At 42.1% G+C, this 16037-nt stretch overlaps 1 protein-coding gene across 1 annotated transcript in view; it reads right to left on the bottom strand.

Moving 5' to 3' along the window:
• The window catches only part of pde8a (phosphodiesterase 8A), a 42556-nt gene that overhangs the window by 21451 nt on the left and 5068 nt on the right, over nucleotides 1-16037 (bottom strand). The window lies entirely within an intron of this gene.

The raw sequence follows: 16037 nt of genomic DNA, 5'->3' as shown, positions 1-16037 counted from the left end.
CTTCTGCCAGCACACTTGAGGAAAGTGACAACAGAACAACAGATTTTTAGGACCATATTATTTTAATTGAACAAGAAATGGCCACATCACCAAATAAGGAAATAGCTCTCTTGTTATATATTAAATCCCTGGTTCACTGCACAGTATGATAGTGATGCTACTCGTGTTAAGCATCAGTTCGACCCCGGAGTGACTTCTCATGAACAAACCGTGAAAACCTCCTATCAGAGAAATCTGAACAGACTCCAGGGGTTTAGAGGGATCCTGCCATGTCAGAAATACTGTCAGTGCACAGACAGATCCACTGTATTCAACCATGTTTCACATCTGGAGTGCCTGAAACCCCAAACTGAGGTAAATACATTGTTTTCTGAAACGTGTCATCAGTTTAAAATGAAGTTTATAAGCAACTCTCAGAAAATTAACAAACGCCACCACGCTGATGAAGGACATGATGAGTAAAAAGAAGAGTAGAACTGCAGTACTCCAACAAGTCAACTCCACAACATTCAAGAGTAAAACATTATATTTTGTACTCCACTAAGAAGTCCATTAGGAACTTTATCGACATACATACTATGTATTATTTCACCGTTCCAGATTAATAATACAACTGGAATCAACTAATAAATGATGCAAGGGTTAGATGAGTGTCACATTATTTTTTAGTTGAAGAACCTTGACAAACCGCAACCACCTAACTGTGCTTATATTGAAATATGTTGGTATTTTGTTATATCACTTATGATGAAAATTATACTGTGAAAATTATTTAACAATTACTGATATTGTTTTATTTCCCAGGAACAAATTTACAAACTACACAGAAGAAGAAAAAAGGAATTAAAATCCGATCAAACCTTTATCAGCTTAAAACATTACAGTAATGCTTTCAAATAATCACAATCAGATTATATAATATACAATCGAGCAGCAAAAAACAAACCCACGTGATTTAACCTTCTGATGTCTAATTCAGCCACACAGTAGTGGACAGGTTTTCGGCTGATTACACTTTCCCTACATGAGCTTACTCTTCTCTGTCTGCAAATAATTTAGCTTCCTTCCTGCTAAATGCAACCCAGCTCAGGGGTTAGTAACCATAGCAACCAAGCCCCTTGCGGACCGCCATCCCTCTAGAATTCCTCTTCTCCGTAAACAATCTACACATGTGAGGAGGAATACAGAGAGGAATTTCAGAGCGTGCCAGGCAGGAGTAAATCACTTCTTGCTAAATTGTAAGCCTTTTAAAAGCTCCATAGAAAAACAAAGGGGGAAAAGAAAAAAGCTGATTAGCCCTCTGCCGCGGCCAAATTGACGTCATCATGACACTAGGCCGTTTGTTGTAGTCGTCCGCAAACAAGGGGTATGGCATCAGGATGGCTACAAGCTGATGCTCTGTGATCATCTGATCTTCCCCAGACACGAGGACCTGGTCGCATGATAGGCTCATGTGCACTGGAGAGACAGTCAGCATGTGTTTGTGTGTCTGTGTCTGTGTGTGTGTCTGTGTCTGTGTGTGTGTGTAGCTACAGTATATAGTAGGGACTAACATATGCCGCACACTAACGCTCTTCCAAGACTCAACAGGGCCTAGTTTTTTTTTCTGTTGTCAAATTTGATTTCAGTTACTTTGACCACATGTGCCAGAACAAATAATTGAGCTTTATGAATTTTGAATCGGGAGTCAAACCACCCCGTTTATTTTCCTGTGGCAGGGAAACAAAACATTCTCTCTTCTATAGACGACTGCTGGGTAAATATCACATATATATATATATATATTTTTTAAATGCTGTTTCCACTGTGAAGCCATGTGCTGCTGAACTAGCGGAGGTCAGGGTCTTGCCGTATGGAGTTGGGCCGCAGAGCAATGGCAGCTCGCTGAGGCCTACAGCACGGAATCCATCCACAGAGACCTCCCTCTCTAACTGACACTGACACAACCAATGCAACTGCAGCTGAGATTGTGTAACTCAAATAGCCACACACACACACCCAGTGCTGAACCAGTGTGCCAGCCTCTTTGGGCAACTTACTCTTCTTGTACAGTACGCGCATGCACACACTGCAATGAATCACTCAGCCAAGCATTTGCATCCCACAAACATCACGCTGGCACTGAACCAGAGGCAAACAAAGCAGGGGAAGTGAGTGAGCATGTAGGCCAGGCAGGCGGGCAGCACGGACAGGGTGTGTGTGTGTGTGTGTGTGTGTGTGTGTGTGTGTGTGTGTGTGTGTGTGTGTGTGTGTGTGTGTGTGTGTGTGTGTGTGTGTGTGTGTGTGTGTGTGTGTGTGTGTGTGTGTGTGTGTGTGTGTGTGTGTGTGTGTGTGTGTGTGTGTGTGTGTGTGTGTGTGTGTGTGTGTGTGTAATCTGCATCCCGCCCTCTTGCTCTACGCTGCCATGTTGTACCAGTCACACTGGGATCTCTCTCTGTCTCCTTCTACGAGCACAGGGCCACTTGTTAATCAGACGACAGGTTCACGCAGTGCAGACACTTTGCGTAGAGGTCGGAGGTGAATGCCGTGAAATAAGGATCATAACAATAATATTAATAGTATTATTTTGTATTATTATTATCGACTGGTCATCTTGATGTAATTTTTGGCCCTACGTCATTAATTTAACTCCAGTGTCAGTTTATTAGGAACACTGAGCTAAAAATAGTGAAACATTCCTCCAATGAATTAAAACCTTCATGAAGGTTACTGTGTTACAGTTTGTAAATGGATTTACACTGATTCAACTTCATGTTAATTTCAGAGGATGGAGTTTGTGGTGCTGCTAAATTGTGTTGTCCGAACCATTCAATCTACCGGGTGGAGTAAATAATATAAACACCTCTCAGTAAAACACAATACTGTTAATCGTTAGGTTACAAAATGTCTGGAGCCCTCGTGCTCGATGCGAAAGACGCTATGATGTAATTTCTGGCGCGAGCATCCATAAGCCTGTGACAGAATGGTGACTATAAACCGGCCTTCAGGGTCTGAGGGACCAGGAGCTGCTTGTTTGACACTTAGTATGTTGCTGTTATGGAGGAATCTTACATCAAAAGTTTGAGCATCATTTCCTAAAATAACCTCAGAAATCAATCTCCCGACATGAAGTGACAGTTTCCGGGCCGACAACTTCAAACTCTTGAGGACACATTTCTTCCATGTGTCTTCCAGGTGTCTACAGTCGTCTCAAGTCGGGTCCAGGACAGTCTGCAGTCAATACACCCAATGTATTTACATAGCGGAGTTGCCTCTGACCCTGTATCCTGCTTCCAGTGTATCCGGCCCTATAGATCTCCTCCTCCTCCTCTCCTTCTCCAGCCCACCAGCTTTTTTGTCTCACACTCATCGGCACAAACACGCACACACACTACACCATGTACACTGGGAGAGTGGCTTTCCACTAAAGTGAAAAACAGGAAATTGGATGACATTGTTCGGTGCGCCGACGTCAGCAGAGAGAGATAGAAAGAGTAAACAGCTTCCTCCACCCCAGAGCTGGGACCAGGATGCAGGGAATCTTGGGATGCCTGCCCTGCCCGTGCTTCTTAGGAAAACGTGCACGGCTGCCCCCATTCACTAACAATCCACCACATCACTCACTTTGACACAGCTCTCCGGCTGACGTGCGCTCTCCCTTCCTCCCGTTCTCGGATCCTACGTCTGCTTCAGCTCCCCAACATCACTTTATTCCTACTGTAAAACTTCTTCACATGCGCTCAAGGAGAATATTGAGAGATGTAGAGCTGATAACGCGACAGCAACATGAGCCACGGTGAGCATTTCTTCCTGAGAAGAAGCCAAAGTGTTCTTCTCACAACTAGTTGGTGTTGTGTGTGTGTTTATGTACGTGTGTGCATGTGTGTGTTTCCGTCTAAAAGTGGGAATCAAATGGAGATGAATCAATGTTCTTCATTAGGTCTGATTAAGGGGCAGCCGTCCCATCCACAGGTGCGGATGCACATTATGTACCAGACAGACGGACAGAGGTACAGACAGGAAGACGGACAGACTCTAAACTCTCACACACACTGAGCTAAGTGACGGGCTAAATGGCACAGTGACACATCAGCCTGGCCACACGCTGGGGCCTCACAGATCGCAGCGCTTGCTGCCCATGCTGTGTGTGTTACCTCAAAGAGAATAACTCACTTTCATGTGTGGCCACTTACATTCGCTGCCCATAGATCTGCACCGAGGCCATCATCGATAACAATGGGGTTTCAAACCTGCGACTGCTTCTAACGCCGACAAAATCAATGACCAGTCTGGCAAACACCTCTAACTGTTAGACATACACACTTTCTTCTTTTAAAAAGCTCCACATATTATGAGTTTGGGTTTTTTGGGGTGAATCAGGTGCATCATTATTACCTAATCTTCGAACTCTCTTCCTCACCGGGCCCAAGGAAATTATGGAAAAGTGACAAAGTGATGATTATGTGTTAGAATTCAGAGCCTAATGCGTTGGTATTTTCTATTCTATTTATTTATCTGAGTAATATCTCAACAGGGATTTCATACCACTACTTACTTTTACATATAATCAAAATAAGTTCTTTGTTAGGGTCAGAAACTATAATTTATTTAACTGGTCTATAAAATAACAAATCATTACTGTAGGTGCTGTAAGAAACACACACACACACACACACACACACACACACACACACACACACACACACACACACACACACACACACACACACACACACACACACACACACACACACACACACACACACACACACACACACACACACACACACACACACACAGAGAGAGAGAGAGAAATCAACAGTAACTCATTCATCTAAATGCGGAGGCTCACACACATCAACGCTCTGCCCTTGTTACATTACGTTTGTTATGTGCATGTTTTATCTGATGCACAACATATCTGTGTCTTTCACGCACTGTGGAATAAAACAGTGTTTAAAGCAGTTTGTGAATTAAAAAAGATAAATATATGCTGTGAAGTCTGCAGAAAAAAGACAACACCCCCCCATGAAAATGAACACATGAGAAAAAAAATGTCTGATTGCAGTCTATCCATTTAGAAAAATAACTGCAGCCATGTGTATTCTGGCTCTGTCCACATGTCTTATCCATGGTGACCAAGCCTGCAGTCAGTCAGGCAGAAGACTTTAGTTGAGTCACTGGCATGGCTGAGAGAAACTAGGCCACCGTGGATCGGTTTGTCCCAGAACATCCTTGCTTTCGCTGCATTTCTACCTCTGCCTCCCTCTCTCTTTCTCTCTGTGTGTGTGTGTGTGTGTGTGTGTGTCTGCTGAAATGCACCACAGAGGAAACACCAGCCCCCATGTAACAAAAACTACAATGTCCTCAAAAGAGCTAAAACAAATGTTGACTGAATATTGTCAATGTTTAACGAGATTCAGTTTGACAGTATATTTGGAAAGTCGTGTAACATCAATAATAGTTTATTCTTGTTGTCCAGTGTGTGTGTGTCAGATGCAGAGTCACGAGATAAACAATGGGCCTCCTTTGACTTACAATTGTTCCATAACCCTCACATTTCAAGAGGCTTTGAAATCAACCACCCCAGTCGTTGACTATATATTTATATTGTAATATATTAAAATACCAATAAAGTTTAACAGAGTCGTAGACAATAATATTCTAGCAATCCAAGGTACATTTCCTACAAGCTACGAGATTGTGAACGATGTTATATCTATATGATCTCAACTGCTTTTAGGAAAAACGTGTTTTATTCACAAAATCAAGGAGAAGAATTAAACGACCCACAATCCTCAGGTGTAATGGTGACGGCTGTGATTGGTGGAGCTCGCTGTTACCATGGAAATGTTTACCTCAACCGCGAAAATCAATGCCCGCTACGATTGGATAAGCATTACATTACATTAGAGCGACTATGATTTCTCTTTCTAACATATACTGTTAGAATTTATTGTCTTTCCAGCAGAGTTTCCAGAGAACGCCCTGACCTTTATTCTGTCTGCAGTGACATCTCTCCTACCTCACCGGCGGAAAAGCAAGCCAACGGGAAAGCACGCACACACACACGTGTTTTGTTAGATATGATGAAAAGAGTCCAAAGGAATAAAGAAAAGGTTTAATTCAGGAATCGTTGGAAGTCATTGAAAAGAAACGTGTGCACAGTCTTCTACCTTTGCCCTTTTTCTCATTTTCCAGATGTTATTTTTGCTCTGGATCTTTTGTTATGGTAACGATTCCTCTTGTATCTGGTCGCTCTGGTTCCAGGCTTAAGACTATACTTAAGGATTTTCTGAAACGTCAACGGAGAAAATGAATGGGAAATTCGCTTCAGTTCTAAAAGTGGGCGGTCACTATCATGCTCTTTTGTTTCAGCCTGAATGTTATTAATCTTTTTTTTTTGTTCTCTCAACTGTCCACCATGCCAAGGTTTCATTATTTCATTTCACCTCCCAAATGGCCAAAATCAGCCCTTTTTTAAAACCAAATTTAGAAGATTTACAAGAAAGACCAGAACATGAATATCCCTGCTGATAAGGACACCAGGCAAATACAACACAAAAACGATCACAAAGGAAAAACAACAACAACAAACCCAGGGAACGATCACACAAGATGCCACACACACTGGTGGCCGTGATGTTCCTCCTGGGCAATAAACTCAAGACGAGTGATATAAATCAAAGCTGGAACAAAAAATGAATAAAAATATCCTCCGAGGCTGCACAAACAATTATTTTCATCAATTAATTTGTCGGAAAATATCAAATACTGCCCTACAAAATTCCCCAGAGCTCAAGGTGACATTATTAAACATCTTGTTTGGTTGGAACGATAGTCCGACCCCAAAGATATTATATCATATTAGATTTTAAATGATATAAAACAGAACAGCAGCAAATCCTCCCATGAGAGAATCTGGAAACAGGGACTGTATGAAGTTTGTTTTCAGCCCTAATATCATCAAATCCTGCTAAACTGAGGTGGTAGATGAACACGAAGGGGCCTGAACCCACGAGGCCTCGTCTCTCCACTGCGCTTAAACCAAGATTGTCGCCACACTCTATCGACTGAAAATTAAGTCCTATTACTTCAATTGCTTTCAACTACCTCTTATACGTGCCACCCCAAATACAGCAATTTCTAATCAGCATAAAAGTGCACGCACATGCACACACACATTTATTGTCTTTCGAACAGAGCTTCCAGAGAACGCCCTGACCTTTATTCTGTCTGCAGTGACATCTCTCCTACCTCACCAGATAGTGCGGAAACGCAAGCCAACGGGAATGCGCACGCACACACACACACACACACACACACACACACACACACACACACACACACACACACACACACACACACACACACACACACACACAGAGGGAAGGCACCGAGCAACTCACAGGAGACTGAACTTGTCCTGGAATTCAGGCCCAAACGCCCTTGAATGACGTCCGTGGTTTAAAAATACAGAGTTTGCAGAAAACGGAGAGGTTACTCCATCCTTGGTGACCTGTCCCTGTTTCTCACTGGTGCTCTGCACCTTGCGAGCATCGTCTCAGACGTCACACAAAAACCATCAGGTGTGCGGCCTCTGTCTTTCACCGCTCAACACAGACAAACAAAAAAACATGTATTTGATACCTAAGCCTGTACATTCACAACAACACACACTCAAAGGAGCCGAGTATGGTACAACAATTTATTCTGCTCCTACAGAAAAACCTCTGCATGACGTGTTCAGAATTCGGAGAAATAAAGCCATGTGTCTGGATTACATGTACACGCGTGTGACACTGGAGTACATGCTGAATTCCCTCGGCTCGTGACACTGCCTGCCTGCATACCCTGTGTCCATAGTGGCGCGAGTGTGTGTATGTGATCTGTGCGTCACTGTGCCAGTGAGAGTAACTGAAGCCCGGCAGTGGAGAGGCTCCTGCCAACAGGCCGAGTGCTGAGGGTTAGCGACTGTGCTCAGAGCCCTCGCCTGCTGGCCTGCAGGGACATGAGATGAAGAGCAGGGGCAGGAGAGCGATGCACTCGTTAAACGTGGAGAGAACACACGAGTCCGGTCGCTACATCGCAGCCTATAAGCTAACCCCCAAATGTGCTGATGTAGTTTAAATTCGAGTTATTACACAAAACATTTTACATGCTCTAATGTTGAGAAAACACATCACTCTCCTCATACTGTTCATTGCTGCAGCTCCTCTTTTCAGCCTCTGTCTGAAACACTTGGTTTTAGCTCCCGTCTCTTTAAGACCACCCTCACAATAAAACACAGTCTGCTCTGATTGGCCAGCTGAGCCACTCTGTTGTGATTGGTCAATAGCTTCCAGCGTGTGTAGGAAATGTCGGCCTCTGCTCTCTTTACCTGACTTTGTTAGGAGGCGTCTCTAGACAGGCCGTGGCGTGGATTATTTCAAATGTGGGCCACCGTGATGTCACAAGACATCATAATGGTACGGAAGGTTTGGCTGGATGTCTGACACAGTGTTTCAGGAGCAGTGTTTTCTGTGGAGAGGAGCTGTCTTTACTGCGGATTTTGGGGCTTTTTGACTTTGCTAAACTTTTATAAACGTAAAAAAACCTTTAAAAACAAGAAAATAAGTCTCCCCCAATGAAATCACACTTTTGGCATCGCCAGAGGCTGAACTAACAGAGTTTGCATTGTACAACAGACGCAGATAACCATCTTTTCAAATTGGTAATTTGCATACTGCCACCAGCACTTGTTCAGCAGCGACCTCAATATGACCATGAATCTAGTTTTGACTTTTGAATCTGTGATCTCCTGAGCCTGGTGATGTACGGCAGCATCCACAAACTGCAGATTAGCAAGTGGGCAAAGTTAAAGAGCTAATCCACGTATTTTTTGGGAGTATGAAACTTCAGAAGGCTCCTTCCAGAACTGCAGACAAACCCATATCATTTTCAGTGGCCGTCCTCCGTAACTAGCACTGATGTGAGTAAATTAATTAAAGACAGATCCACGAGAAGCTGAGCACTTTCTCCAATGTTCACCTTCAAGGTATTTCTGTCCTTATCCAGATTACCCTGAAATCCCCATAAGACCTGGACAATCCTAAGCTATCCAGGGCTGTGGAGCAGCCCCTCACTAAAACCTCCTCCTCTTCCTCGGCCCGCAGCAGCCTTTGTCAACACCCCTGCTACTGTTCTGTGCACCTACTTATTGGACTGCTCCATTTTATTCACACCTACTCCTCTCCCATTTCCATTTTACTGTATAAAAACACACCAAAGAAAATGAGAATTATGTTCAATAAATGCTTCAAACTTGTTTATTTCTGAAAGTGTCACTGTGAGGCAAGGGGCAGTTGATCGGGTGCGTGCGGCTCAATTTCTCCTTCCTCCCTTAGCTCAGTCATTCCAGGTACAATCAAAGGCCAATAAAGCAAAAGGAGAAGCTAAAGGAGCTTGGGAAGTCTGACAAGGACACTGCCTGCTGGTCCAGTGACACTGCAGTGCACTGTAATCTTACCAGGAACCCTTCCACTGCAGTCACCTCTCCTCCTGAGTCCAGCCAAATACAACAGAGCATGAACAACAAACTACACAAGACGACTGTCCGGCCTGAATAAGAGATCATTAGTTGACAGTAAATTTGTTGCCAGAGCCACAAACACAACTGAACAATCTTAATTACCTCACCAGCCCCGAGGCCTAAAGAAAGGATTAGAATTAGCAATATTCGCCCACTGCGGCCACACCGGCCCGGCTCTATCTGCGAGGCTCCACCCCTCCACACGGCAGCTTAGATGTTTTTGAGAATATCAGAGGCGGTTCTCAGGGGCTCTTCAGATGGGCTGTGAGGGCATTAGATAATAACAGGACTCCCCCTCCTCTTCACCTGCTAAAACAGGAGCACTGATGTCACCGTTGCGTGAGGGATCAGTGAGTGACACGAGCTGGAGCACCGGGACGGAGCTTGGCACACAAACTATGCTCTATTTAAACACACACTCAGACAGACACACCAGTAAACAAACACACACAGACACACACAGAATGAAGAATGGGGATTTGATGACTGCATGTAAACACCTTCAGGATCATTTGAAAACAGATAAATCCCAGATATTTGGCAAAATATCCTGTTGCATTATTAAAATAAACAGATTATAGGCATCAAATAAATACTTACAGTAGTAAACAAAAAAGTAATAATTTGAAAAAAGTGACATGACCCCTAAATTATATCATACATTATATATATTTTTTGCTATAATTCAATTTATTGTTGTTTTATCCTTTTGTGAATCACGTTGTGACTGTTAATAAAAGTGCTATACAAATGAAGTATATCATCATTATTATTATTATTAAAGTCTCGACCCTACTATGTAAAGTGCTTTGAGATAATGTATGTTATGATTTGGTGCTATACAAATAAAATTAATTTTAAATTATTTTAAATTTTATTATATTTTTTAATGCAAACACTCAGATTTTATTCCCCTAAACATGCCAGATTTCTGTCATTAATATCCATGGATATTTCACTTGGTAATCAGTGTAAATTAAACAATTTTAAATATAATGGGTTCTTCTCTGACCTCTACCACATCCTTTCACCAGGTTCCGTGATAATCTGTCCTGTAGTTTTTAACGTAATTTTGCTTACAACAAACAAACAAATGGGTGAAAACACAACCTCCTTGATGGAGCTAGTAAGTAGAATGAAATGATGCAGCACTGGTAAGCAAATGCTTAACATGAATGCTACATATTTAAAAATGTTTACATTTTATGGTGGAAGCTGATTTTTTGCAGGAATGATCAGACACACATTCCTCTGCTGAAGGCAGGAAAGCTGGATGTATTGAACTGTGTCGAGTGTTTCAGCAGGATTAATGTGAAGGAGAAAAATCAGCAAAGCAAATACTTCAATGCATCATCTCGATTATGTGTAGTACAGAATAACGTTTCCTATAACTATGAGTGTTCACAGTCAGAACAGACGACCTGTGAGGAATCATTTACAAACTGATGTGCAGGTCTTACATTTGTTCTCCTATGCATGCACATTATTTTCAATTGTACGTGTGCTCTCATAGTTTCCACTGAAACATTTCCTGTTCCTATTGCTCCATACACACAAGTTTGCTACTCTACGTATCTCAGCACAAAAGCAATGGATTAAATGGATAAGACTCAAATATTAATATCATTAACGTGTATAATCTTAACTAATTGTTGAAATACATGTTTCAAAGCACTTTCAAACCTTTAGGACGCATCAGCTTCATTAACTCAAAGCCCAATTTTGTTTTAACTGTGCAAACAAAGTCACGTTCCAAGACTGTAAAGTAAAATGAAAAGTTATGAACTTACTGCACTAGATTTTTTATTTTGAGGCCAAATTTAAACTCAAGAGCTTTTGTTCTGATAATGATCTTTTATCCAATTTTGATGAAGATTTTGAAGAAGATTACTTATCTATTTTTACTGGGTTTCCCCCAGAAACCACACGTTACCTTTTCTAGTCATTTTGACACTACAAGACACATACACACACATTGATACAGACCGTTTGGCTAAGATCAACAAGCCTCTACATATTACAAACCAAAAGCGTTAAGATGTCCTGCATCACAGAAGAGGAAAAGTGGCTTGTCACGAAGACAAAAACCCCTGTGGAATCTTTTTGTAGTAGTGTTCTAGCATAACCCCCTAACAAGACTGCTGGTGGAGCCTGTTTAAACTTGGCCAGACCTGAGATGGGGAGCTCTCTGGTTGCAGCCAGAAGCAAACTACAGATTCATCTTGACCTGTGGATCTCAGTGGGGGAAAAAGTGGTTTGAATATATATATCAAAAAGGTCCAAGTGTTACCGGCCAATACATACACATGTTCATTTAGACTTGAATTTCATGCTTGAGTTACGCAATTCAGACTGGCTCACTTCCTGTTTCTTCATCTAAGCTACAAAGTCCATTTGCATGTCACAGCCAAACGGTCTGGACTCATGCTGCAGTCCTGTTACAGCTCAGTGTGCTTATGATTGTTTACTTATTGCATATGATGAAGTCTGGATCGAAAGTCACAACTTAGCCAAAACTCAAAAAAGCTGAACAATAGGGGAACAAATCAGACTTTATTATTATTATTATTATTATGTGAAAATGTCAAAACCTGAGTTGCTGCACTGACTCCACAATGCGTCCCTGCACCCACACACACACACACCTCACACTACAAAAACAACGAGCACCATCTGCGCTCTGCCTCTGTGAAGATCTTAAGGGACGTATCAGCTGAGGGTACAGTAGATCTTCAAAGCAAGAGGTAAGACACACTCCAGAGAGTTGTGCGTCATCGCCATGTCCATTAAAACAAGGAAGGAGACAAGCACGGCTGGCTTAATGCGTTGTGCAGCAGGTGAATGAGTGTCTGGCGTGTTTACTACAGCCAATAAGCTGCAGGCCTGTTCACTTAAATCCAGCGAGGCTCGTGTCTGTGCTGTGCTTCTTTAGCGAAACACAAAACGAGGCAGTCAAATGAAGAGGAGTTGAAAAGATCAGCTGACAGTGAAATACCACCAGGTTTATGTCTTAATACTAAATCTATCACTTTTTGGTGCTTTTGTAAATCTTGCCCCCAGGAGGGGGTCTTTCAACATTCTGAACTGTACAGCGTGACGGAGCGTGCAAATGGCCAAAGTACCGCAGTAACCAGATGCTGGCAACATGGCTGTTAGCATTGTTAAACAGTGAATCGTGCACGGCGGCTAGGAGCAGTCCACAACCGACACTAAGGCCGTCTTCCAGGGGAGATTAAAAACACGCCTATGGACACGGACACATCAACGCAACGCGAGAAGAGGAATGACTCTCAGATGAACTCTGAACAATGACGGTGTGTTCTGTACATGATGTACTTTTCAACAACCACTCTTTAAGTGCAGCATTAATACCTTGGGAAGTCTTAGCATAGAGGGTATGCACATGATATCGCTGCATTCACGTGGAGAATTACATTTTAAAGTCCCACTCCGGGGAAAATCACATTTGTAGGATATGTTAACATGTCCCCCTTGTTCCTTTTATATGATAAAAGATATGAATTGAGTGAAATGAGCAGTCAACGCCATGGTTTGAGTGTTTCCACCTTAACGAATACCAGTCTGATAAAAACAGAATCCGACAGCCAGCGTTTGTGATGTCACAAACCTAAGAAACCAATCCTGTCAACTTGTGGGTGTGGCTCAGCAGCTGGAAAAGGCTCCTCAGCTGCAGGTGAACTGTGAGGGTGAGGAGACGGGGAGCAGGAGGAGCAGCAGGAGGAGCAGGAGGCCAAACTGCATTAGCATATTCATAGATCTGAGTCACGACGTGAGGAAGGAAGGTGTAGAGTTACATTTAAGCCATTTTAAAGCTATAAGGGGTATTTTTTCATGACAAACCTCTTGAATGTGTAATTTTGAGGAACAAGGATGGGTTTTAGAGGGTGTAATAATAAACTACTTTAAATATGGTGGTTGCAATGGTTCCAATGAACAAATTGCAATTTGGAGACAAACTGTACATCAGAGTATTTTCAGACTACAGTGACTATGTTTCCATGGACACCGATATTCAGACTGTTGACCTTATCCAGAATAAGACGTACTTTGATAATGCTGTTAACATGAGTTGCTGTTATAATATACCATTCATACTCCTGTTTACATGTTACAGATCATAGTCTGATTATGATGCACATCGTTAGGAACACTCCACACTTACTATTTCAATTATTGCTTATTCTGAGTAGGACCTTATTCAGGTTAGGATAATAAGATCAGGAAGTAGTAAGTTATTTAGACCATTATTTTAATCAGATTAACATTGGAATAGTGGTGTCAATGTAAAAATAGTCAGTGACTCCATGTTTAGGGAATAGTTAGAAATTTTGCTACTAATTATTTTGGTTTCTTTCTGAGAAATAGATTTAAAATATTACACTTGTGTCAATGATACTGTCCCCTTTATGAAACCACATTGAAACCACTCATAAACACCAGTCCCCTGAACATGGCTGATTTGTTTCCATCAAGATCCATGAATTATTCTCCAAGAAATCGATGAAAAGGTTGAAAAATGCAACGTTAAAGAAAGTGGGGAAAGGAATTCCTTGATCTGCATCCTGATCCAGATCAACACCAAAATTCAAAGGATTCATCCCTGACACGTACCACACCCTTCCACCAAGTTTCATGGAAATCCATCCAGTAATTTTTTTTCTTGTCTAATCTTGCTTACAAAAAGAAACAAAAGAAAAAATGTATTAATTGATGATTGGCAAGACGAGCAGTCCTTTTACATAAGACCGATCTCTATGAATTATCACCTCCCTGTTTCTAGTCCAGTCAGATTTTAAAAGTCTGTGCTGCACGGAGCAGGAAGCTGCACTCGAACACACACACATCAGTAGCATAACACAACATAACACAACCTGTGACGCAACCTCTCCCCCCCTGCAGATTCTCACAGTTTAGAGACCACAGAGAATTGGGAGAGACAGTCGAGGAGCTTAAAAGGCCACCGGTGGACCTGGGCCCACTCACATCTACATTCCTGTGAGCTTCTGAGACAGAACAGAGAGCCGCGGCGGCAAAGTAAACACTTGTAGCGCCTCGTTTCGGAAGAATACAATTTCCATAATCTCATGAAACTATCACATGCCGACCTTATGACATTAAATTCTCAACCTGAAGGGGGAGCAGAACAAGCTTTGAATGTGGCCCTATTTGTTAAGACCATTTCAAAAACAATGGGAGGTTCTGTCCCACAAGTACATGACCCCGACTGACAGCCCGTAAGTGAGAAAGCTCTCGGGGATGAAGACACCCACTGTATCTGCACACAAGGTGACAAAGGGATTTCTTATATTATCCTAATTTGATTTCTAGCTTGATGCTCAAGAATAAAGCTGATTCTCAGAACAAATAAGTAAAAGGCAAATAGAAATGTGTAAAAACCACGTTAACACATTAAACCATGAACTCTAGGACATCAATAAGTGGTCTGTGGCTGATCCGCGGGCCCCATCTTGCTTCCTCTCCTCTCCTTCTGCTTATGTGCCGGTGGAGATAAATGACATGGCAAAAAATAAAATTACCCCTTAACTGCCCCTGCAGACACTCCAGACAGGAAGAGAAACACGGGGTCACGCTGCAGCTGACGTTTTGTATAAATATAATATAACAAACAGCTAAAGTCACATTTAAAGCCTGAATCCAAGTGGTTATTTTGAAAGGAAATGTATCCCATCATTGTTTGACAGTTTGGGGGGAAAATTTGCTTATTCACTCTTTTGACAAGAGTTAGATTAGAAGATCAATGCCACTCTCTATTAAATATGAAGCAGCATTTATCTTAGCTTAGCACCAAGACTGGAAACAGAGGGAAACAGTTAGCCTGGATTCCTGTCGCGTGAAAAACAGCCACATTTCGACCGTTCAGCTCGTAAAATAAGCATGTAAACAAAATGCCAATCTATACCATTAACATTAAGCCCATGTGCTGTTTGTGTGCATGTCCACAGAACCAAAACTTTGCACTGGTGGGAATTAAACGACGACAATGTTCCAGGGGTTGGTGCCATTCTTTGAGCCATAAAAGGCCCTTGTACGTACAGACATGACATCCTTAACAGATAAGTAGAGTCCGTCAATTGATGCAGAGGCAGCTGTAAAGACAAAGACAACAGCGAAGCCATTTGAGTCGACTGAATGTTGCACAGACGGAGACGGCTCCTATTGTGTATTAAATCATATATGTGATTTCTTTTTTTTTTTTTTAAAGAAACGCACGTCAGTTCAGTGGAGATAAATGGACCAACTTCACAGAGGAATATCCAAGTTTTTATAGAATAGCAACAGAAGGTTAAGAGCAAAGAATATCTGATAGTCAAATTAAAGAAAGTGAAAGATAGAGAGAGAAAGAAAAAGAGCCAATATCAGTGTGGCTGCTCTCAGCCAGCAGAAAAAGCACAGTGGATTAATTCATCACCATGCTAAGCCTTTGCCCTCCTCTGGAATAAATTAC

Source organism: Hippoglossus stenolepis, chromosome 1 (genome assembly GCF_022539355.2).
Source record: "Hippoglossus stenolepis isolate QCI-W04-F060 chromosome 1, HSTE1.2, whole genome shotgun sequence".
In the NCBI taxonomy this organism is placed as follows: Eukaryota; Metazoa; Chordata; class Actinopteri; order Pleuronectiformes; family Pleuronectidae; genus Hippoglossus; species Hippoglossus stenolepis.
Note: the sequence above shows the minus strand (reverse complement) of the source record. Positions and strands in the feature narration are given on the sequence as shown.